Genomic DNA, 13,168 nt, shown 5'->3' on the forward strand with positions numbered 1-13,168 from the left:
CGTTGCAAGCTTTGCTTCCTCCTACACCTCCTGTGGCATTGACACTGAAGGACTTACAAGATGCCTTTGGAAAGCAATCCCAGGTAATATCAGAAATGCTGGGTGATAAGATGGCAAAGTTGGAGGAGAAACTGGAGAAATTGGAGGAGAGGATGGAAGAGAAGTTTAACGTAATGGAGGAGAGGATGGAAGAGAAGTTTAGTGCAATGAGGGTAGACATCTTGTCTACAGTGGAAAGCATGGCTGAATGTGTGCAATGTTTGGACGAAAAAGTGGAGGATCTTAGTCAAAAGAACACTATATTAGAAGTAAAGGTATTGGAGAATGAAAATTTAAAGGAAAAAATGGACGGAGAATTGAGCCTTGTTCAGTATCATCAAAGGCAGTATGCTATTAGAATTAGGGGCTTAAAAGAGAATCCTAAAGAAGACCTAAAGCAGCTGATCTCTGAGGCTTTGGAAGCAGTATTGGGCCAGCCAGCGTCTGAAATAGAGGGATGCATGGATAAAGTTTTTCGTGTGAATTCATGGATTGCAAGGCAAAGGAAGTTACCTAGAGATGTGGTGGTTTATTTCACAAAGAGAGCAACTAGAGATGAAGTTATTCAAGCTGCTTATGATACTAAGATTGTGATTGCTGAGCAAGAAGTTCTGGTTTTAAAAGAAATTCCTCCAAAGATTTTAAGGAGAAGGAAGGATTTTGCATTTCTCGTGCAGGAACTTAAGCAATGTGATATTAAGTTTAGATGGGAGATTCCAGTCGGATTGGTGGTGATGCATGAAGGTAAAAGATATCGTCTGGCTACTGTGACTCAGGCGCGTGATTTCTACAATAATGTTTTAAAAGCAACTCCTCTATCACTTCTGGAAGCTGCAAAGGGATCTGGAGAGGGAAAACCTCAAGAGGCTGAAGGTGGACAGACAGAGGAGAATGGTGCTGGAGGGGATCAAATTATAGCTTCGTCGGCTGCTGCTGGAGAGCAGAGGGTGACGCGTGCCGCTTCAAAACGAGCAAGACAAATACAAGTGAAAGACCAGCAGAAGCGTACCTATAGTGAAGCAGTGGGAGGAGCACGGCCCAAAGAAGATAGAGGGGCTATTAAAGATGTGCTCCAAAAGCTTCGGGGTGCCGCGCATGGTGACTAAATTTCTAACTTGGAATGTTAATGGATTAAATTCACCACAGAAGAGAAAGAAAGTTTTTCAATATTTAAAACAATTTAAGACTGATGTTATATGTTTGCAAGAAACGCATATTAGGGTTATGGATCAAAAGTATTTATCGAACTTAAGGTTGGGCATGCAATTTGTGGCTTCTGCGATGAATAAGAAAAATGGAGTGGTTGTCTACGTTAAAAGTTCTCTAACAGCGGAATTAATTGAAGCAGATAAGCATGGAAGATATGTTATGATAGATTTGTTGTTAGAAGGCAAAAAAAACGCTTTTAGTTGGATTGTATGCTCCTAATCATCAACAAGCTGATTTTTTTAGTTTACTTCATACAAAGATTACTCAATTGGATTACAAATCGTTTATTCTTATGGGGGACTGGAATGGTGTTTTGGATGTACAGATGGATAAGGCTGGTTCTTTTAAGCGTGCTCCGAGTCATGCCAGATTGCCTAAATCTTTTTTTGAAATGAAGGACGATTTGGAACTGCGAGATATTTGGCGTGACACACACCTGCATGAAAAGGATTATACTTTTTTTTCTGACAGACATCAATCTTTTTCTAGGATTGATTTTATCTTGCTGACTAATGATTTTTTTTCTAGGATTAAGAAGGTAAAGATCTGTGCAAGAACTATTTCGGATCATAGTCCAGTTTGGTTAGAGATCAATAAAGACAATAGGGATAGGCGCTCATGGCGCATAAATGAGAATTTGTTTAGAAATCAGAGGAATGTGGAAGAATGTAAACAGCGGATGAAGGATTTTTTTGAAATTAATATGAATAAGGATACTTCTATGGACATGGTTTGGGATGCTAGCAAGGCCTATATGAGAGGGGTGTTGATATATATGAATAATAAACATAGACGTACTTTGGAAGCCAGAAGGAAAGAACTGGAGAATGAAATTAGGGAAAAAGAAAAGGCCTTGATTTTGAACCCATCGGATGTGAAGATTAAGGAGGTTATTAAGCTATTAAGAGGACAATTTAATAAATTAATGGCTGATCAAGTGGCAACCAACTTGTGGTTTGCTAGGCATAATACTTTTTGCAATGCTAATAAGCCAGGTAGATGGTTAGCTTATAGACTAAGGAAAAAGCAAAGGGCTTCCAATATAGATAAAATTGAACATAAGGGAAAGGTTGTGTTTCAACAGGATCTTATTAAGGAAGCCTTTTTGGATTTTTACTCTAAATTATATGCTAAGGAGAAGATTAATGAAAAGGACATTGATGTATATTTGGAGAATGCTAGCATCCCGGTTCTTACGCAAATACAAAAAGAGGAGATTAACCAACTGATAACAGAAGAAGAAATTTTTATAGCAATTAAGGAATTGAAGTTGGACAAAGCGCCAGGTACGGATGGTTTGACTGCGGTTTACTACAAAAATTTACAAATGGAGTTAATAAAGCCATTAAAGGAACTGTTCCAGATAATTCAGAGAGGGGGAAAGGTGCCTCCGTCTTGGAGAACTGCTTTTATCTCTTTGATTCCGAAGGAAGATCAAGATGCTACTCAAGTAAAAAATTACAGACCGATATCACTTTTAAATACAGATTATAAGATATTTGCTAAGGTGTTGGCTAACAGATTGATGAGGGTTCTGCAACAGGTGATTCATGGGGATCAAACTGGGTTTATTAGTGGTAGGCAAATGAAAAATAATGTGAGGCATATAGTTGATGTGTTAGAGTTTTTGGAAAGGAACAACCAGATCCTTGCGGCGCTAATCTTTTTAGATGCTGAAAAAGCTTTTGATCAATTGAATTGGCAATTTTTGATGAAAGTTTTAGATAAAATGAATTTTGGGGATAAATTTTTGCAACCAATTAGGGCATTATATCAAAAACAAACTGCCCGAATAATAGTTAACAATAGTTTGACTGAAACATGTAATATTGAGAAGGGCACAAGGCAAGGGTGTCCGTTATCGCCTTTGTTATTTGTGTTAACATTGGAGATATTATTGGTAAAAATACGGAATTCGGAAAGAATTAAGGGTATACAAATTAGAGATCAGGATTATAGGTTGAGAGCGTTCGCAGATGATCTGGTTGTTACGGTGACCCAGCCGGAGAACTCTGTTGTGGACCTGATGGAGATAATAATGCAATATGGGAAGGTTTCTGGATTTAAAGTTAATGCACAAAAAACTAAAATTCTGGCCAAAAATATGACAGTATCGCAAAAGGCTCTTTTAGAAGGATTAACTGGATTTGAGATTGCTAAAAGGGTCAAGTATTTGGGGGTGTTTTTGTCACCCTCTAATACAAAGTTATATAAAAATAACTATGAAAAATTATGGGGGAAAATTCAAAAAGAAATGGAGAGTTGGGAAAAACTGCAATTGTCTTTGTTGGGAAGAATCGCAGCAGTGAAAATGAATGTCCTGCCTAAATTTTTATTCTTATTTCAAATGATACCGGTTCTTAAGAAAGATTCTAATTTGGAAGAATGGCAGCGGGGTATCAATAAATTTGTCTGGGCAGGGAAAAGGCCACGAGTTAAACTTAAGATTATGCAGGATACTCGTGAAAGAGGTGGTCTTAAAATGCCCAATCTTAAATTATATTATGAAGCTGCTGCGTTAGCAGGAATAAGTGATTGGATTAATTTGACACAAGAGAGATTATTAAATCTTGAGGGCCATGACTTGTTATTTGGCTGGCATGCATATTTGTTGTATGATAAGAAGGTAGATAATGTGTTTAAAGTGCATATTTTAAGACAGGCATTGTTGAGAGTTTGGAAGAAGTACAGACATAAGTTAGACTGTAAGATGCCATTTTAGGCAATTCCAAAACACGCAATAGAAAACATAAATGTTGGTTTCAAACATGATGTGACTACGTATAAGGAGATTTTAAGTCTGGAAAGAAATGTCTGGTGTTTGAAGCCGTATAACCTCTTGCGAGATGAGAAGATTGTTCAAACTTGGTTTCAATATACTCAGTTACGGGCCAGGTGGAAAGAAGATCAGAAAACTGGTTTTACAATGACTGATGAAAATTTGATAAAGCAAATTAGAAATCAGGGTCCGGCACATATCAAACGGATATATCTTGCATTGATTGAAATTGACTCAGAAACAGAACTTGTTAAAGATTGTATGATAAAATGGGCCCAGAATATCCAAGAAGTTATTACAATGGACACGTGGGAAAAGATCTGGGTGAGGAACGTAAAATTTACACAAGCTCAAAATTTAAGAGAGAACTTTTATAAAATGTTTTATAGATGGCATTTAGATCCTAAAAAGCTTGCAAGTATGTATCCGAATTATCAGCCAAAATGCTGGAGGTGTGGTGGTGAAGATGCAACATATTTTCATATTTGGTGGACTTGTAAAAAGGTCAAGGCTTTTTGGATAAAAATTTGGTGGAATATGCAGAAGATCTTCAAGCGAAGGATAAAGTTTTCTCCGCAACTTTTTTTGTTGGGTATAATTACAGATGCTACGGTTGTGGACACTAAATTGATGTTGAATCTAATTACAGCAGCAAGACTTTTAATAGGTCAATATTGGAAGAAGGAGGAACTGCCGACCATAGAAGAATGGACTTTAAAGGTTTCTGACCTGGCAGAGATGGCAAAGATCTCGGCTTATTTGAAAGATCATTCGCAAGAACGATATATTATGGAGTGGAAAAAATGGATTGAATATATCCAGAACAAATATGGGACTAAAAAGTTTCATTTAGCATTTGAATAAGTCTTCCTTTCTATTTTCTTTTCTCTTTTCTTTTCTTTTCTATATGAAATGTTAGTATTGTTTGTAGTTGTCTTATTTGAGCTAGAGAGTGATAGATTTAAGAATTTATTGTTGGTAGCATATGGATGCTTATGATTGTTCTTTGTTTTTATACCCTGTACTTAGCTCTGGGAAGTCGGGGGGGGGGGAGGGGGGAAGGGGGGAGGGGTAGGGAGGGATAGGTAGGGGAGGGGGAGGGGTGGATTGTTAAAGATAAAATGTATTTTAAAACTTTTCAATAAAAAAAAATAAACCAACAATAAAACAAATAAAACCCCAGATCTACAAATAAAACCCCAAATCTATCAGGCCAGGCCGGCTTGCTGGAATAGATAGGTTTTTAAATCTCACCGAAAGGTGCGAAGGTCGGGGGCCATCCGGATTTCGGCTGGTAAGCGGTTCCAGAGGATTGGCGCACCCACCGAGAATGCTCTCCCCCTGGGGGTCACCAGGGGTGTAATATGGGAGTATCGGGGAGCCCCCAAAAGTGTCCGTGCAGCTGCACTCTGTACCAGCTGAAGCTTCCGAGTGATTCTCAAGGGCAGCCCCATGTAAAGAGCGTTGCAGTAGTCAAGACGAGAGGTCACAAGTGCATGGGTGACTGTACGTAAGGCATCCAGGTCCAGATAGGGTCGTAGCTGGTGCACCAGACGAACCTGAGTGAAAGCCCCCCTAGTCACAGCTCCTATGTGATCTTCTAAGGAGAGCTGTGAATCTAGGAGGACACCCAGGTTGAAGCCTCTGGGTGCACCTCAAGGGCTGCCCCATGTAGAGAGCATTGCAGTAATACAGGCGAGAAGTGACAAGGGCATGGGTGACCGTGCATAGGGCATCTAGGTCCAAAAAGGGGCGCAACTGGTGCACCAGGTGAACCTGTGCAAAGACCCCCCTGGTCACAGCAGTTAGATGATCCTCCAAATTAATCTGTGAATCCAGGAGGACACCCAAGTTGCGGGCCCTTTCTGAGGAGGGCAATAGCTTCCCCCCCCCATCAAAAGAGGTGGAACATGTTGGACAATACGAGATGCTGGTATCCACAGCCACTCGGTCTTGGAGGGGTTCAGCCTGAGCCTGTTCCTTCCCATCCAGACCTGCACCGCCTCCAGGCACCAGGACATCACATCAAGGGCATCACTGGGTTGGCTCGAGGTGGAGATAAACAACTGGGTATCATCTGCATATTGGTGATACCTCACCCCAAAGCCATGGATGATCTCACCCAGCAGCTTCATATAGATGTTAAAAAGGAGGGGGGAGAGAACCGACCCCTGGGGTACCCCACAAGAAAGGGGCCTTGGGGTAGATCTCTGCCCCCCTGCCACTATGAACTGCGAATGGCCCAAGAGGTAGGAGGAGAACCACCGTAAAACAGTGCCTCCCACTCCCAACCCCTTGAGCTGTCGCAGCAGGATACCATGGTCGATGGTATCAAAAGCCGCTGAGAGGTCAAGTAGGACCAGGACAGAGGAGCAACCCCTGTCCCGGGCCCGCCAGAGATCATCTACCAGTGCGACTAATGCCGTTTCCGTGCTGTAACCGGGTCTGAAACCAGACTGGTACGGGTCCAGATAGTCCGCTTCATCCAGGAATTGCGGAAGCTAATGCGCTGCAACACTCTCAACAACCTTCGCTACAAAGCGAAGGTTGGAGACAGGACGATAGTTATTCAAGGAGGCCTGGTCCAGAGCAGGCTTCTTGAAAAGGGGCCTCACCACTGCCTCTGATCACCAGAGGCCTGATCTGGTTTCTGTCTGTTTCTGCTGTACTTGATTTGAAATAGGAGCAAGCTGGTGGTTCCTTTCCCCTTCTCACATTCTCTTTCCCTATTCATAGCACAAATCACCCAATTAGCCGAAAACTACACTGGCATCAAAATTTGCTGTCCCCATTGCTAATCATTATTTGCCTCTACTACCTCTGTTTTAAGTCGCTGCAGTCACCTGACTTCTCTCCCTTGGATGTCCAAATTCAATGACACAGACTCTTTAGCTCCTACTGGTCACAAGAGGGCAGTAGGGTGTAGATCGAGATGGAGATTCTCAGTCATCCAGGTCATGGCTGTCCCAAAAGTGCTTTTTCAAAAGGGAACTGGACTTTCTTTGTTTTTTTTTTCCTTGAAGATGTTTAATTTCTCATCCGAGAAGCTTCTCCAGAACTGAAAAAGCTTCTTGGATGAGAAGTGAAATGCCTTCAAGGAAAAAGAAGAAAGCCCAGTTGTCTTTTGAAAAAGCACCTTTGGGTTTAGATCAAGAGTTAAGGATTTCACTAGAAGGAGAGGATCGGTAGCTCGGGATTGAACTGTGGAGTCCTTGAAGCTCTCTGAGCTTGCGTATCTACTTGCAGACGTTTCATGATAGGTAACATCGTCCGTGCTATTTATTTTGTGTCCCCTGTTTTCCTAAGAGATTCTAATCTATGTAATTTTCCCCTGCTTTTCTTCCCAGACCCACAGTTTTTGACTCGCCTCCTGGTAGGAGGTATCTAACTAGGTGATGTCATGTATTACCTGTACAGGTGGTCCTCACTTAAGAACAGTAGTTGGGGTCAGAATTTCTATTGCTAAGTGAGATGGACATAAAGTGCAATATTATAAGACTGTGGTGCTCAGTGACAGTAGCTCCAGTCCTTTTAATTGCTATCCATAAACAAATCCTATACCATCATTACATGAGTATGCGACCTGGTCACTGTTTGTGACTTCCTGGCTGCTTTGACTTTTCTTCTTAGAAGCTAGAAGCGAAGTCCACAAACGGCAGCCGTGTGACTGCAGGGACACGGCGCCCGTTGTAACTTAAGAGGGCTGGTTGCAAGTGACACTCATTCTGCACCGTTGTAAGTTTGCATGGTTGCCGAACAAGTGGTCTTTGCAAATACAGGTAATCCTCGACTTGCAACCACAATGGAGCCCAACATTTATGTTGCTAAGTGAGAAATTCATTAAATGAGTTTTGCCCCATTTTGCGACCTTTCTTGCCACGTTTGTTAAGTGAATCCCTGCAGTTGTTAAGTTAGTAACAAGGTTGCTAAATGAATCTGGCTTCCCCATTGACTTTGCTTGTCAGAAGGTCGCAGGAAGGCAATCACTTGACACCCCCCCCCCACTTTTTTCAGGGCAGTTGTAACTTTGAACAGTCACGAATCAAACTGTTGTAAATCAAGAACTACCTGTACGTCTTCTTTCTGTTACAGTTGTAAATGCTGCTTCTCTAATTATCGCTCATATTAGATATCCATTCTCTGGAACACTAACAGGCACACACAGAATGCTTCAACTATTAAACATTCAAGAGACAAATCTCGAATATTTGAAATCTTTTGGAGCGTGCGAATAACAGAAAACATGCTATACTGGTAGTGATACAGCCAGTGGTGGGATTCAGTAATACTATTAAGAAATGGATCTACTTTTCCCCATCTGATATGAACACATGAATTAAGGTGTACCTGGTTTAAAGGATTATTTCGTTACAGAGTGGCACAACCAGTGGTGGGATTCAGCTGGTTCGCATCACTTCAGAAGAACCGGTAGCTAATTTTTTGTTGCCCAGGCCCAGAATGGACTTCTGGAAGTGGCATCCAGACAGAGAACCGGTTGTTCACAAATTTGAATCCCATCATACAGCTAAGGGTGACTTAAGGCTGGCTCCCTCAAGGATTGGGATAAGATGAAGGCAACAGAATGAAGACTCAACAGAAAAAAGATTTGCTTGCCAGCCATCCATGCTTGGGACATGGTTCACTGCAAGTGGGTGAAGGCCCTACATCAGGGCTTTTCAACCAGTGGTATGGGTACCACCTCTGGTACATTGGCACCTAGCAGGTGGTACGTAAACATCCTAGAAAAGTGGTAACGGGGGAGGGGAATGAGCTGAACCTTTGGTAGCACCGCACAAGCCTGAGTGAGAGATGGCTGGAGCTGCAGGGTTGTCAGGGCTCAGTAGAAGAGCCGGGATTAGCACCAGGCTCCAGCTGGAGCTCGGCACTGATCCTGGCGCTTCTGCTGAGCCCAGAAGAAGTACCATTCAGCTGGAATGTTACAGCATCTCCAGGGTCTTGTGATTTACATTCAGATGCTTGGCAACTGATTCATATTTATGATGGTCACTGTGTCCCAGGGTCATGTGAATTGACCAAAACCTGCTGCAACCACCCAGCAGAGGGGGGGAAATAAAAACTAAACCCACCCCCACCCCACCCCCGCTGCCAATCTGCAACAGAAATGCTCACAACAATGAAAACCTCAGACAGGAGGAAGAGCGCCGCCGGGTGGGCAGGCAGGTGTCCTGCTCGGCTGTGCCTTGGGGGGCACTTTTTTCAGTGTCATTGTAACTTCGAACAAACACTAAGCGAACTGTTGTAAGTCGAGCACTACCTGTAGTTCATCACTTTTTTCCTTTTTTTTTTTTTTGGTCATCAAGTTTTTGACAGCCTTGCTAGGCGACTGGTGGTACTCGGATGTTGCCCTATCTTAAAAGTGGTACAATGGGTGAAAAGGTTGAAAAGCCCTGCCCTACATGCATATTGAATGGCATTGTAAAATGGAGAGGCATTTTCAACTAACATGTTAACAAAGACTTGAAAAGAATGGGTCTGTTGTCATGCATAATGCAGACTTAGGCTGTGCTCATCCAAGCCTTAATTAAGCTGTGGTATGGAAGCAAGTCCCTTTGGAGAGACAGAGATGTTTGCTGGTAAAGGACACCGAGGATCAGTGCCTCTGTAAATAATCCAAAGGAAACCCACGGGCTCATTAAAGCTCTCCAATGGCATGGAGCACAATAACACTTTGTAAGAAACTTATTAGAATGCATTTGTCTTTGGGTACACAATTAACACATTTCATTATGCTGTAAGTACAAAGCTTTTGCGCACATGTATTTCCTCTTCTATTATTCAGATATTTATAAAAAAATACTTAAACATCTCTGCATGCATCGGATGACACTGGCGTTATTTTTTTAAAAAAGGAAAACACCAACTTTTTTCCAATTTGACAGATTTCAAATGTGTTAATACTGCAATGTACAAGCCAGCAGCATCTGCAAATGAGCCTCTTGGGTATCCATGCAACATCCTGACATGCTAAAAAGAGGAGTGGGGCTTCCGTCATAGAATCAAAACACCGGAAACCTCTTTTTGGCAATCTGAACATCCTTCCTCACCCCTCTCACCAGCGCTGCTAGTCTGGTCCAGGTAGTCTTTGAATTATAACCCCTTGTTTAGTGACTATTTGAAGCTACATTGGCATTGAAAAAAGTTGAATCCGGACTCTGGGTAGTGCCTGCCAGCCTATTTGAGAAGGACATGGGTAAGTGTGGATGAGCGTGTGTGCACATGTGAGAAAGAGCAAATATAAACTTTAACCAGGAAAACTTTTGCTGTTATTTTAAATTCACTGGCTCTCTGTATATTCCAAAGAACTGGTTGTGCTTCAATGTCTGGTTGATAGTGACTTGAGTGTGGCTGTTGACCAGGGCTGTGAGTGTGTGAATGAGTGACCATAAGCCAAACTTGGGATGGTATGTAACACTATCTAAGACAATAATGCATGGTTATGAGTTTGCTAGAACTCATGGAGACAAGATCTCTACATCTTTAAAATATTGGCATCTTGAGCAAAGGTTACTGGAGGAAACTGAGCCTCCAATCGTGGGCTGCTTATCAGATTGGATATTACTTTGATTGGACCCAATAAGAGAGCCATCAGATTTAATCTAAATCAGTTGTATATCTTCACAGAAAGATACTAGAAATGGCACCATTGAATCCTCTCTATAATTATTTACAGCACAAATGCACCAGAGATCTTTAACACAAGATGTTTTCTTACTTAATTCATTATATGTATTTTTTTCTGTTTTCAGGCTAAAATAAATAAGGAAACACTGCTTGATAGTTTGCCTTCCAGACTCCATAAAACAACACAACTTGTTTTCTTACTTACCTAATTCATTATATGTATTTTTTTCTGTTTTCAGGCTAAAATAAATAAGGAAACACTGCTTGAAAATTTGCCTTCTAGACTCCATAAAATGGGGTGGGTGGGGAATGAAGAACCCCTGCTTTTTTTCAAAAGATGAAAGTTATCCTGAAAAAGATGAATAAGAGTTGCGGAGATGTCCAAATGCACAATGATCATGATAGAACTGTAACCCAGTTTAGGAAACCCCCCCCCAACAATAAGTACACAGGAGTGGGCAATAAAGTAAGTAATTAGTTTTTATTACACCAGTGTAACCATCTTAAAATGAATGAAGCGCCATGGACTCATTTCACCGTGTGGTTGAAGCCTGGAAATAGCACAGAAATAATGTCTGCTAAAGAACCATTTAACACACCTTCTCCTGCTTCTGTAGCCTTTGCCTTAGCTACAGTCTCTCACTGATGCCAAAGGAACCTTGCAGCTTGCCAGGAAATTCAATTAACTAATTAAATGCTTTGGGGTTGGGATTCACAACACGAAGCATCCCTGCTTGGGGTGGTTTTTTTTTCATCTCTCAAGCAAGGGTGACCAAGCAATCCACATGGTGCTTGTTTAGCCTGTCTCACCAAACTTCAGCTAGTTCAGGGGTAGGCAACCTTGGCTCTTTTATGCTAGCTCAGGAATTCTGGGAGTTGAACTCCACGAGTCATACGAGCCTTGGTGGAGCAGTGGGCTAATGCCTCCTTAAGTAACACCAGCTGCCTGCAATTAGTGCAGGTTCGAGTCCCACCAGGCTCAAGGTTCACTCAGCCTTCCATCCATCCAAGGTAGGTAAAATGAGGACCCAGATTGTTGGGGGCAATAAGCTGACTTTGTAATAATGCCACTGGGGGGGCTGAAAACCCTAATAAGCAGGCATATACATAGAATGAAGGCTATTGCTAAGCACATTGATTTGTGCTTTAGATTGTAAGCCGCCCTGAGTCTTCGGAGAAGGGCGGGATATAAATGGGATTAAAAAAAAAAATAAAAGAGCCAAGGCTGCCTAACCCTGAACTAGTTCATTTTCATAATTGTTCAATGACTCTGCACAATTTAGCATCTGAGGGGGAGGGGAACAAGAGAATTATTCAGATATATGGAATCAGCACAGAGTCTACTTTTGCACTTGAAGGTAAAAAAAAATAGTCAAGAACATCCAAGAAGCATTTTGTTAAGACAGAGACTGGTGGCTGCGGTCTACAAAACTCAGCACTAAAGTGACAGCCGGAGACTTTGGTTATTGAGATTTAAATGGCCAGAGCAGTTGATCATAGGTTTCTTGAAGAGTCACTAGGTGGCAGACATGCAGAAAAAGCTAACAATAATGAATGGTTACGTCAAGGGTAGTTTCAAAACCAAGCTGCAGAAATCACTGAAATCAGGTATCCGTAGCAATAGCACTTAGACTTATATACCACTTCACAGTGCTTTACAGCCCTCTCTAAGTGGTTTACAGAGTCAGCCTGTTGCCCCCAACAATCTGAGTCCTCATTTTACCCACCTCGGAAGGATGGAAAGCTGAGTCAACCATCCAGAGCAGGATGTGTCCAACTGATGCATTATTTCACATGTAGAAGGAAGAACTAGCTAGATTGTTATTATTAACTAAAAAAAAAATTCCTGTGAGAAACGATAATAATCAGGACATCAAACGGCAACTGCAAATATAAATAAAAAACCCTAGACATTTGCATCAAATAAAGTGACCTTGCCTTAATAAACTGTACATATAGAGTTCTGCACAGGCAACTCCAAACAATTTTTGTAGTCTTTCCTGTGTTTCAATCCCTCCCCCTCCTTGATTCATGCACTTTCTCTCAGCACTTTCACTTAGGCTTGTTGCTTGTTGCTGGTGTTTGGGGGGTGAAGGTGGAGCTGGAGCTGGAGGGTCTAGGACACAGGTCTGCAACCCGCGGCTCCAGAGCCGCATGCGGCTCTTTCTGCTGTCTCCTGCGGCTCCCAGTCCTCTGCCATGTGCAGTCCCCCCCCCAAAAAAAAGTGGGACTAAAAAAGTTCAACCAATCAATTCAAATATGCAGGGTAGGTGCATATCTCGCCTTGGCTCCACTCTTCAGTCAAACCCTGTTCTGCGCATGCGCGCACATGCGCACAAATTTTTTGCGGCTCCCAGCTTTTCCTTTTGTGAGGGAACCGGTTCCGAGTGGCTCTTTGACTGTTTCAGGTTGCTGACCCCTGGTCTAGGACAACTCACCGTGGCCAGGTTGCTGTGGACTGCTGGGAGCTGCCAGATTAGTGCAGAAGGGTGGGTATGG

The sequence above is a fragment of the Vipera berus genome, assembly GCF_964194415.1.
Source record: "Vipera berus genome assembly, chromosome: 2".
NCBI classification, from domain to species: domain Eukaryota; kingdom Metazoa; phylum Chordata; class Lepidosauria; order Squamata; family Viperidae; genus Vipera; species Vipera berus.